Genomic DNA, 13,711 nt, shown 5'->3' on the forward strand with positions numbered 1-13,711 from the left:
GATGAAAAACGGCATGCTATAGTATGCCGTCCGATATGGGCTATAGCTCATGGTCATAAATTATGAAAAACGAGGATTTGAAAAAAAGACGAAAATGACTCCGCGACGATGGGCTATAGCCCATGGTCTCGGGGTCATTTTCGTCTTTTTTTCAAATCCTCGTTTTCGTCTTTTTTTCAAATCCTGAAAAATGATGAAAAACGGCATGCTAAAACTATGAAACATTTCAAAGATTCCTTTTCAGGCAAACATGTCTACCGTAAGATGAACCTAAATAGGTTTGAATGGGGTTTCTAGGTGTCAGTATGTAGGACTAGTAGCATGCCAAAGTTTGTGCTATTGCCATTGAGAATGCATTGGGCGTTTAAGTTAAATAACTCAGAAACTACAAAACATTTCAAAGTAAAAAGTTCCAGCATGTGTCTCCACAGTAAGCTGAATTTGAAACAGTGTGAATGCAGTTTCTAGGTGAAAGTGCTTTTTTGACGTGCCAATATCTACCATTGAGCCCCATTGTAGATTTCTCAAATTTGAAAGCACTATATTTCTAAAACTATGAAACATTTCAAAGATTCCTTTTCAGGCAAACATGTCCACCGTAAGATGAACCTAAGTAGGTTTGAATGGGGTTTCTAGGTGTAAGTATGTAGGACTAGTAGCGTGACGACGAGTATAATAAACTGGAAGAAAAGTAACAAGTGTGTGTTCTGGTCCTGTTGATTGAGCAGAGCAGGACCTATAAACCTTGAAGGTTTATAGGTCCTTTTCAGCTCAATCAACAGGACCAGAACACACCTGGGCTGGCTGCCAGGATCACATCCACCAATGGGGAGGCTGTCTGTGTCCTGTCATGGTTTCTCCTCTGTATTATCTGATTAATATCCACGATAACACTTAAAAGCACTAAAGACACCTTTGATGCACAGCACCATTCAAATGCTCTGTACATGATCCCAAGGCCCCATTTGAAAAGTGACACCAAGAAGAACAACTTACAACCTAAAAATCACTGAGAGCTCAGTGGCACCCTTGTTAAGATGACGTCCATGTGAGCCAGAGGTTGTGAGTTCAAATCCAGCTGAGTTCCTCCTACTTTCACTCTGCAGCATGTTTTGGAGAATAACATCCAGAAGAGAACTGGAAAGAGATGGAAAGCTGAGGAGATTCTCAGAGAGCATGGTGGAACTCTGTGATAAGCTGCTGTCTATGTGAGCCACAGGTCGTGGGTTCAAGTTCAGCCCATGGCCTCAGACGGCATACTATAGCATGCCATTTTTCATCATTTTTGAGGATTTGAAAAAAAGACAAAAATCATTTTCGTCTTTTTTTCAAATCCTCAAAAATGATGCAAAACGGCATGCTATAGCATAGCGTTCGAGACCATGGGCTATAGCCCATCGTCTCGGAGTGATTTTCGTCTTTTTTTCAAATCCTCAAAAATGATGAAAAACGGCATGCTATAGTATGCCGTCCGATATGGGCTATAGCCCATGGTCATAAATTATGAAAAACGAGGATTTGAAAAAAAGACGAAAATGACTCCGCGACGATGGGCTATAGCCCATGGTCTCGGGGTCATTTTCGTCTTTTTTTCAAATCCTCGTTTTCGTCTTTTTTTCAAATCCTGAAAAATGATGAAAAACGGCATGCTAAAACTATGAAACATTTCAAAGATTCCTTTTCAGGCAAACATGCTACCGTAAGATGAACCTAAATAGGTTTGAATGGGGTTTCTAGGTGTCAGTATGTAGGACTAGTAGCATGCCAAAGTTTGTGCTATTGCCATTGAGAATGCATTGGGCGTTTAAGTTAAATAACTCAGAAACTACAAAACATTTCAAAGTAAAAAGTTCCAGCATGTGTCTCCACAGTAAGCTGAATTTGAAACAGTGTGAATGCAGTTTCTAGGTGAAAGTGCTTTTTTGACGTGCCAATATCTACCATTGAGCCCCATTGTAGATTTCTCAAATTTGAAAGCACTATATTTCTAAAACTATGAAACATTTCAAAGATTCCTTTTCAGGCAAACATGTCCACCGTAAGATGAACCTAAGTAGGTTTGAATGGGATTTCTAGGTGTAAGTATGTAGGACTAGTAGCGTGACGACGAGTATAATAAACTGGAAGAAAAGTAACGAGTGTGTGTTCTGGTCCTGTTGATTGAGCAGAGCAGGACCTATAAACCTTGAAGGTTTATAGGTCCTTCTCAGCTCAATCAACAGGACCAGAACACACCTGGGCTGGCTGCCAGGATCACTGTCTGTGTCCTTGAAAAGTGACACCAAGAAGAACAACTTACAACCTAAACATCGCAGAGAGCTCAGTGGCACCCTTGTTAAGATGACGTCCATGTGAGCCAGAGGTTGTGAGTTCAAATCCAGCTGAGTTCCTCCTACTTTCACTCTGCAGCATGTTTTGGAGAATAACATCCAGAAGAGAACTGGAAAGCTGAGGAGATTCTAGGAGAGCATGGTGGCACTCTGTGATAAGCTGCTGTCTATGTGAGCCACAGGTCGTGGGTTCAAGTTCAGCCCATGGCCTCAGACGGCATACTATAGCATGCCATTTTTCATCATTTTTGAGGATTTGAAAAAAAGACAAAAATCATTTTCGTCTTTTTTTCAAATCCTCAAAAATGATGCAAAACGGCATGCTATAGCATAGCGTTCGAGACCATGGGCTATAGCCCATCGTCTCGGAGTGATTTTCGTCTTTTTTTCAAATCCTCAAAAATGATGAAAAACGGCATGCTATAGTATGCCGTCCGATATGGGCTATAGCCCATGGTCATAAATTATGAAAAACGAGGATTTGAAAAAAAGACGAAAATGACTCCGCGACGATGGGCTATAGCCCATGGTCTCGGGGTCATTTTCGTCTTTTTTTCAAATCCTCGTTTTCGTCTTTTTTTCAAATCCTGAAAAATGATGAAAAACGGCATGCTAAAACTATGAAACATTTCAAAGATTCCTTTTCAGGCAAACATGTCTACCGTAAGATGAACCTAAATAGGTTTGAATGGGGTTTCTAGGTGTCAGTATGTAGGACTAGTAGCATGCCAAAGTTTGTGCTATTGCCATTGAGAATGCATTGGGCGTTTAAGTTAAATAACTCAGAAACTACAAAACATTTCAAAGTAAAAAGTTCCAGCATGTGTCTCCACAGTAAGCTGAATTTGAAACAGTGTGAATGCAGTTTCTAGGTGAAAGTGCTTTTTTGACGTGCCAATATCTGCCATTGAGCCCCATTGTATATTTCTCAAATTTGAAAGCACTATATTTCTAAAACTATGAAACATTTCAAAGATTCCTTTTCAGGCAAACATGTCCACCGTAAGATGAACCTAAGTAGGTTTGAATGGGGTTTCTAGGTGTAAGTATGTAGGACTAGTAGCGTGACAACGAGTATAATAAACTGGAAGAAAAGTAACGAGTGTGTGTTCTGGTCCTGTTGATTGAGCAGAGCAGGACCTATAAACCTTGAAGGTTTATAGGTCCTTTTCAGCTCAATCAACAGGACCAGAACACACCTGGGCTGGCTGCCAGGATCACATCCACCAATGGGGAGGCTGTCTGTGTCCTGTCATGGTTTCTCCTCTGTATTATCTGATTAATATCCACGATAACACTTAAAAGCACTAAAGACACCTTTGATGCACAGCACCATTCAAATGCTCTGTACATGATCCCAAGGCCCCATTTGAAAAGTGACACCAAGAAGAACAACTTACAACCTAAAAATCACTGAGAGCTCAGTGGCACCCTTGTTAAGATGACGTCCATGTGAGCCAGAGGTTGTGAGTTCAAATCCAGCTGAGTTCCTCCTACTTTCACTCTGCAGCATGTTTTGGAGAATAACATCCAGAAGAGAACTGGAAAGAGATGGAAAGCTGAGGAGATTCTCAGAGAGCATGGTGGAACTCTGTGATAAGCTGCTGTCTATGTGAGCCACAGGTCGTGGGTTCAAGTTCAGCCCATGGCCTCAGACGGCATACTATAGCATGCCATTTTTCATCATTTTTGAGGATTTGAAAAAAAGACAAAAATCATTTTCGTCTTTTTTTCAAATCCTCAAAAATGATGCAAAACGGCATGCTATAGCATAGCGTTCGAGACCATGGGCTATAGCCCATCGTCTCGGAGTGATTTTCGTCTTTTTTTCAAATCCTCAAAAATGATGAAAAACGGCATGCTATAGTATGCCGTCCGATATGGGCTATAGCTCATGGTCATAAATTATGAAAAACGAGGATTTGAAATAAAGACGAAAATGACTCCGCGACGATGGGCTATAGCCCATGGTCTCGGGGTCATTTTCGTCTTTTTTTCAAATCCTCGTTTTCGTCTTTTTTTCAAATCCTGAAAAATGATGAAAAACGGCATGCTAAAACTATGAAACATTTCAAAGATTCCTTTTCAGGCAAACATGTCTACCGTAAGATGAACCTAAATAGGTTTGAATGGGGTTTCTAGGTGTCAGTATGTAGGACTAGTAGCATGCCAAAGTTTGTGCTATTGCCATTGAGAATGCATTGGGCGTTTAAGTTAAATAACTCAGAAACTACAAAACATTTCAAAGTAAAAAGTTCCAGCATGTGTCTCCACAGTAAGCTGAATTTGAAACAGTGTGAATGCAGTTTCTAGGTGAAAGTGCTTTTTTGACGTGCCAATATCTACCATTGAGCCCCATTGTAGATTTCTCAAATTTGAAAGCACTATATTTCTAAAACTATGAAACATTTCAAAGATTCCTTTTCAGGCAAACATGTCCACCGTAAGATGAACCTAAGTAGGTTTGAATGGGGTTTCTAGGTGTAAGTATGTAGGACTAGTAGCGTGACGATGAGTATAATAAACTGGAAGAAAAGTAACAAGTGTGTGTTCTGGTCCTGTTGATTGAGCAGAGCAGGACCTATAAACCTTGAAGGTTTATAGGTCCTTTTCAGCTCAATCAACAGGACCAGAACACACCTGGGCTGGCTGCCAGGATCACATCCACCAATGGGGAGGCTGTCTGTGTCCTGTCATGGTTTCTCCTCTGTATTATCTGATTAATATCCACGATAACACTTAAAAGCACTAAAGACACCTTTGATGCACAGCACCATTCAAATGCTCTGTACATGATCCCAAGGCCCCATTTGAAAAGTGACACCAAGAAGAACAACTTACAACCTAAAAATCACTGAGAGCTCAGTGGCACCCTTGTTAAGATGACGTCCATGTGAGCCAGAGGTTGTGAGTTCAAATCCAGCTGAGTTCCTCCTACTTTCACTCTGCAGCATGTTTTGGAGAATAACATCCAGAAGAGAACTGGAAAGAGATGGAAAGCTGAGGAGATTCTCAGAGAGCATGGTGGAACTCTGTGATAAGCTGCTGTCTATGTGAGCCACAGGTCGTGGGTTCAAGTTCAGCCCATGGCCTCAGACGGCATACTATAGCATGCCATTTTTCATCATTTTTGAGGATTTGAAAAAAAGACAAAAATCATTTTCGTCTTTTTTTCAAATCCTCAAAAATGATGCAAAACGGCATGCTATAGCATAGCGTTCGAGACCATGGGCTATAGCCCATCGTCTCGGAGTGATTTTCGTCTTTTTTTCAAATCCTCAAAAATGATGAAAAACGGCATGCTATAGTATGCCGTCCGATATGGGCTATAGCCCATGGTCATAAATTATGAAAAACGAGGATTTGAAAAAAAGACGAAAATGACTCCGCGACGATGGGCTATAGCCCATGGTCTCGGGGTCATTTTCGTCTTTTTTTCAAATCCTCGTTTTCGTCTTTTTTTCAAATCCTGAAAAATGATGAAAAACGGCATGCTAAAACTATGAAACATTTCAAAGATTCCTTTTCAGGCAAACATGCTACCGTAAGATGAACCTAAATAGGTTTGAATGGGGTTTCTAGGTGTCAGTATGTAGGACTAGTAGCATGCCAAAGTTTGTGCTATTGCCATTGAGAATGCATTGGGCGTTTAAGTTAAATAACTCAGAAACTACAAAACATTTCAAAGTAAAAAGTTCCAGCATGTGTCTCCACAGTAAGCTGAATTTGAAACAGTGTGAATGCAGTTTCTAGGTGAAAGTGCTTTTTTGACGTGCCAATATCTACCATTGAGCCCCATTGTAGATTTCTCAAATTTGAAAGCACTATATTTCTAAAACTATGAAACATTTCAAAGATTCCTTTTCAGGCAAACATGTCCACCGTAAGATGAACCTAAGTAGGTTTGAATGGGATTTCTAGGTGTAAGTATGTAGGACTAGTAGCGTGACGACGAGTATAATAAACTGGAAGAAAAGTAACGAGTGTGTGTTCTGGTCCTGTTGATTGAGCAGAAGGTTTATAGGTCCTTCTCAGCTCAATCAACAGGACCAGAACACACCTGGGCTGGCTGCCAGGATCACTGTGTCTGTGTCCTTGAAAAGTGACACCAAGAAGAACAACTTACAACCTAAACATCGCAGAGAGCTCAGTGGCACCCTTGTTAAGATGACGTCCATGTGAGCCAGAGGTTGTGAGTTCAAATCCAGCTGAGTTCCTCCTACTTTCACTCTGCAGCATGTTTTGGAGAATAACATCCAGAAGAGAACTGGAAAGCTGAGGAGATTCTCAGAGAGCATGGTGGCACTCTGTGATAAGCTGCTGTCTATGTGAGCCACAGGTCGTGGGTTCAAGTTCAGCCCATGGCCTCAGACGGCATACTATAGCATGCTGTTTTTCATCATTTTTGATGATTTGAAAAAAGCAGAAAATCACTGCGGGACCATGGGCTATAGCCCATGGCCTGGGACGGCATACTATAGCGCGCCGGTTTTCAACTGGAAGAAAAGTAACGAGTGTGTGTTCTGGTCCTGTTGATTGAGCTGAGCAGGAGCCAGGTTTCTAGGTCCTGCTCAGCTCAATCAACAGGACCAGAACACACCTGGGTTGGCTGCCAGGATCACATCCACCAATGGGGAGGTCAGCTGCATGGATGTATGCAGTGGTGGAAAGTAACTAAGTACTTTTACTTAAGTAATGTACTTAAGTACAATTTTGAGGTATTTGTACTTTATTTGAGTATTTTCAATTTCCATAAAAAAAGTGTGAATGGAGTTTCTAGGTGAAAGTGACTTTTGCCTATATATCTGCCATTGAGCCCCATTGTAAATGTCTCAAATTTGAAAGCATTCTAAAACTATGAAACATTTCAAAGATTTTCAGGCAAACATGTCCCCCGTAAGATGAACCTAAATAGGTTTGAATGGGGTTTCTAGGTGTAAGTATGTAGGACTAGTAGCATGCCAAAGTTTGTGCTATTGCCATTGAGAATGCATTGGAGTCAAATATGCATTGCAGTCAAATAGGCCTAACTCAGAAACTACAAAACATTTCAAAGTAAAAAGTTCCAGCATGTGTCTCCACAGTAAGCTGAATTATAAAATGTGTGAATGGAGTTTCTAGGTGTAAGTGATTTTTTGACGTGACAAAATCTGCCATTGACCCCCATTATACATTTTTAAATCTGAAAGCACTATATTTCTATAACTTTGAAACATTTCAAAGATTCATTTTCAGGCAAACATGTCCACCGTAAGATGAACATTTTAAAGTTTGAATGGGGTTTCTAGGTTTAAGTATGTAGGACTAGTCGCGTGCCAAAGTTTGCACTTTTTTGTGTTCATCATCTAATCTCCCACAGGGGAGTGCAGTGCCGGTGTCGGTCGGTCAGACCCACGGTTGTCCAGAACCGCCGCAAATATGCCTCTCCCCGGGCTCTGGATAGGGCCCCTGCATTGACATCATTCTGACGTCTCTATAGACTCCACATTTGGGAAGTAGGCCAGTGCGCAACGTGCACCGCTCTAGTTAATATAATGAAAACATGTTAAAAAATAATTGCATCTTGAGTACGCACAGAGCATGTTTATTTTCATTTAAAAATGCATTTTCACATTAAACAATAAAATGGTTTGGAGAAGCATTGTTAAACCTTTTGGCCATCTATATTAAAGAAGTGGTTAACCACTGGCACTTTCAACCTGGCATCCCCATTGTCGGCCTGCCATTATAGAAAAATCACACCCGTGTGAACTGAGTGGTGTAAGGTCTTATATAGACTGATCAGCTGTGGTCTGACGTAATGTCTGACGTAATGAAATCACACCCGTGTGAACTGGGTGACCATAGCAACCATGCTCGTTTTTTGGTACGAACAGACAGACAGACAAACTAACAAAGCCAGTTGTAGGAGTGGTTTACACCACTCAAAAACATATATAAAATAGCAGATCTACAAACTCTCACTGCTTTAAATTGCATCACATTGAAATATGCACTATCCGTCGTAGGACTACGTACAAAGGTCAGGGTTTGCTGATTATCCCCCCCCCCCCCCTCCCCAAATGGGGCAAATGATGTCAAGGATACCAAGCTTTTTCTTTTGTGTTCTCAAGGCCCCACTGGCTCTCAAGGGCCACAACTGGCCTATGGGGCCTATTGGGGATCCATTATATTGTTTGATTGATTGATTGATTGATTGAAATATTTATTAACAGTTTGCAGAATTACAGTACATTTCAAGCACAAACTCAATACAAAGACTGTTAACCCTTAGACAGATTACTACTGGAAAACACGTGGAGTTTTGCATTAGTTCTGTCTGCCCTGTACGTGATTTTCCGTAGTTCTCTTTTTTTATTAATACCAATATATTAATTCGGTCCGCACCTCTGTATAGAGTATTGAACATAAATATCAACTACATTTCCCAGAATTCCCGTGTCACGTGACACACGTGTATGCTTTCCTATTGGAAACTGACGCCCAGCCCCCAGTGAACAGGGGGGGTTGGTTGACTCCTCCGAGGTGGGCACTGGAGGAAGAGTTTTTCAGCCAGGTTTGCAGTCGCTGCAAAAAAAACAATCTGAAAAATGATCCATCCGTGTCCAGTGGCATTCTCCAGTCCCAGACCGTTGGCCGGGCTGCAACATCCACCCTCGCGGATTACACGTGTGCAATGTTTTTTCTTCTCCCCACCGGAGTTACCACCAAGGCTGATGCCTTCGCTAAAAGGTAATTTTATTGTATTCGAAAATGCCCTAATATGACATGTCTAGTAAGACGATCCCTATATTTGGCCCGAGCCGACCTAGTGCTGATATCAGATAGATGTGGTAGAACCATATATGGATAGATCTAACTGGTTTAGTCATCGTGACAGGCATAGTCGGAGAATATATAACAAGGGTCGGTACTATAGGTGATCGACGTAGCTAACAAAAACATCTGATCAAATGAATGTATTGTACTGTGTCTTTGTGGGCCGAATCGTGGCATCGTGGCATACAAATAGATGTTTGTATAATTAGTATCACGATAAAATAATATGGCGACGTTAGAATGACACCACCAATGAGTGATCGCGGCTAATGTAGCTGCCCAGCGTATATCCAGCACCATCGCGTCACCACATTCCACTGGCTGTTGGCTAGTAGTAGTTGCTAACAAACGCTGCACAAATGGTACTGGCTATTGCCCGGGCTAATAGCCAGTACCATTTGTGCAGCGTTTGTTAGCAACTACTACTAGCCAACAGCCAGTGGAATGTGGTGACGCGATGGTGCTGGATATACGCTGGGCAGCTACATTAGCCGCGATCACTCATTGGTGGTGTCATTCTAACGTCGCCATATTATTTTATCGTGATACTAATTATACAAACATCTATTTGTATGCCACGATGCCACGATTCGGCCCACAAAGACACAGTACAATACATTCATTTGATCAGATGTTTTTGTTAGCTACGTCGATCACCTATAGTACCACAAGCCCGGGCAATAGCCAGTACCAATGTTGCTGGATGATTGCGACGCAATGGTGCTGGATATACCCTGGGCAGCTAGCTACATTACCAGCGGTCACTCATTGGTGTTTCATTCTAACGTCGCCATATTATTTTATCGTGATACTACTTATACAAGCATCTATTTATTTTTCATGCCACGACTCGGCCCACAAAGACACTGCACAATAAAATCATTTGATCGCCAGCAGCCGGGTAAAACGCCATGTAATAGTAGCGTGCACTGACTACAGCTAAAATGTTTATTTCTTTTTATATATTTAGAACTGGCATCAGATGAGGAGGAGGAGGAGGAGGAGGATGAAGAGTCAAGACTGCGATGGCGTTTTTGGGTGTTTTTTTTATTTAGCCTACTCACACATAACCTGACTCCGCCAGATGGGGCAGCAGAGAGTACACTGGGTTCCCCCCTCCTGCTCCCATCTGGGAACTCTCAGGCAGACTTGATGCCCGGCCACAAAACGGCCTGGCCAATCAGCAGCAGCTAGAAGCTAGAAGCTGCTGCTAGAAGTTGCTCACAAAACGGCCTGGCCAATCAGCAGCAGCTAGAAGCTAGAAGCTGCTGCTAGAAGTTGCTAGAAGCTGCTGCTGATTGGCCAGGCCGTTTTGTGGCCGGGCATCAAGTCTGCCTGAGAGTTCCCAGATGGGAGCAGGAGGGGGGAACACAGTGTACACTCTGCTGCCCCATATGGCGGAGTCAGGTTAACTCACACACACACACACACACACACACACACCGTCAAGGACTGGGTTTGGGGACATTTGGGAGGAGTAGCCCTGATCCATAGCTCTAAATGCGCATTTAGAGCTATGGATCAGAGCTAGGGGAGGAGTAACTGTTTTGTATGTAGGCCTATTTATTTTCTGTAATATTTATCATTTTATTATGTTAGTAGTCGTAAAAAATAAAAGACGCTTTTACAATGAGTTAGACCTGTCATGACTATTTTGTTCACTATTGTGAGGTTTATTGTATATGACTAAGCAAGTTTCAACTGTGATTTACTCTGTAACGGTAGATGGTAATAACTCAATTTCTTTTTTATAATACAGTATACATTCAAGTCTATATTTTGATACATATCATGGGCACCAAGTCATATCAAAACAATGTCCTTGGATGTGTTTTTTATCAAAACTGTGTTTCTTCATAACAGGTTTTTGAGATGCATGCATGAATAGACAAGGTACTGGTAAGACTATGTAATCATGGTATATATCAAAATGTGCGTTAGAATGTCTAATTTTACCCCAAAAAAGAATTGAGTTTATATGATGTTCCAATTTCAGAGCTATGGGGACTTTTAGCTGGATAGGTCAGATTGATCATGACTGACCATGCTATTTATAGATGGCAAAATATCTACAGTGGTACATGTGAGAAACTTTTTATTTTATTTTAATTGAACTAGACAACTCACCCTTTAAAATGAGATATTGCATGGCTATGTACGCCCAGCAGAAAAAAAGTTATTTAGAAAATAAAACTTCAACCGGGCATAACTTTTTTTGGTTGTCCTAGAAACAGAAAACAGTGTAAATGCAGGCTCTTTTAAATGGCTTCCAACACAAGAACTAAACATTTTATCAACTCAGTTCATTTTTTTCCTGTAAGCAGACAAGTCAAGCTTTCTCTGAAGGTCTTTCGTTGTCACACATTCACAACAGAGAATTTTCAATAAATCATTCAAAAACGCCATTCTGGCCATAGAGAAGTCTACCTACTATATAGAAATCCTTGAAACGCTCAAAGAGTTAACTGTGAGTGGATGACCCAATTAAGCATTACACTTGTTTACAAGAGGGTCCAGTTCAATTCATCAAAACATTTAGAGACGTACAAATAGACACTTCAGTAAGCTGTCAACCTGTGCTTTGTTGTAAACAAGGAATTTTGTTCTATTATCTTAGACCACCATGCACCGGTGTTCACATTTAAACACTTTGTTTTGTCATACAAACATTGACAACATGGGCAGCCATAGCTGGGTCTACATGTGTTCCTGAGCAAGACACTTCTGCTCTGTGAATGCAGAAAAGTCATGTCCCCCATCAGGAGGTATTAAAACATGAGTCATTAGAAGTGTGACCATAATAACACACAGGTAAAAGTAGATACATTGCAACATACTGTACACACAATGCATGGTTCCACATTCACAGGTGTTCATTTGAGTACAATGAACTGCTGATGTGTTGTGAAACTACAGTACCGGCCATTCTGTACCTTCAAACTCCTCAGTGTTAATTTAACTCCAAACCAGGAGAAGAGTCCAAACCAAATGAACCATTTGATTCCATTTCAGAGTTCACAGTTGAATGAACACTGAGGACGGGTATATGTCTCTGACAATCTCTTCAAAACCAATGGGCAGCCAGAATGATTGACAGCCGCTCTCAAAGGAAACTAGTTGCACTTTGAAATCCTAGACACACAACCGTCCTAAGTGGCTGCACTCTACTCTATCATGAGCTTCTTGAGAGAGTTGAGATATGCTGGGATGAGGGAGCTGACGGACTCGTTGTCATCGTTGAGGATCTTCTCACCCCTGCCCTCCGACCCCACAGAGCTGGGTGACCTGACCAGCCCAGGGTAGGGTGAGCTGTAACCCTGGAAAACGAGAAGATAGTCAGAGCATGCATGCAGGTCAAAGAACCTCTTTTCAGGCCGCGGCCCCTACAAAAAATAATCATAATATTTGACCTTGATACTCACAGATGAGTATCCTTTGACGAAGCTGCCTCGGTTCTTGGTTCTGATCTTGGTGAGTGCTGACTCGGCGATGTCGGCTCGCTCTTCCGCGTCGTCCAGCTCATGAACCGTCTTCCTGTACAAGGTAGAGAAACATTGAAAATGTACTGTGTATTCCCTCAACATGTTTTTGATGTAATTCTTTCTTAATATTTTAATGTCTGTAGTTATCATAAGCCTACGAGACCTTCTTGTTTTGTTCTTCAAACTACTGTATTAGGCTCTGTGCATAACTGTACTCCCAGAAGGTGGCATACCAGTTCCCTGCTCCAGGTCCATACCAGTTCCCTGCTCCAGGTCATTTTCCCATAGATAGATTGGTTTGATTGGTTCAGCAGCAGTTTCCGTTTGAAACGTGCTGCCAGAGCCAATCAATACAATATGTATTAAGGGCACATGGACGGTAGAACAATAGAAAACAATAAAACCAGACAAATGTGCTAAAACAAACACAGACTGACAGAATCCATGATATCATAATTTTCAAAATGGGCTGGATTAAATCTGGAATAAAACCCTGAACGAGAACTTTCTACTTTCTAACTGTCTGGAAACCTGGGATATGCACAGAGCCGATTACACCTGTTAATTTTGAAGCTGTTATGTATTTGCTTTTTTTTAAGCGTACATTAGTTGTGTGTGTGTGTGGTTTGAAAATCATAAAGGGTGTTGATCCGAGGAGATTATTTTGTCAAATGTTCTTTTGTTTTTTTTATGATCAGTACTTTGGATTTGGATTTTTTACAAATACAGAAAACAGAAAAAACAAACACAAGCAACAACAACAACAGAATACGTATGCATGGACATTATGTATGAACACAGAAACATAATATAAAACAAGGATAGACAAGATAAACAAATAAAAATACAGATACATCAAATTAAAAGTTTAAATTAGTTTACACGACCAAACACGCAGCATCATCAACCGTATCATATGTATACTAATTAGGGATGTCCCGATACACTTTTTTCGTTTCCGATCCGATTCCGATCCAACAATTTCTGTGTTAGCCGATACCGATACCGAATACCGATACCAGAGTGCTTATTATCGATTCCGATATGACCAAATAAGGGCATATCGGAGGGCATTCCGAT

The sequence above is a fragment of the Electrona antarctica genome (assembly GCF_951216825.1).
Source record: "Electrona antarctica genome assembly, chromosome: 6".
Classification (NCBI taxonomy): Eukaryota; Metazoa; Chordata; class Actinopteri; order Myctophiformes; family Myctophidae; genus Electrona; species Electrona antarctica.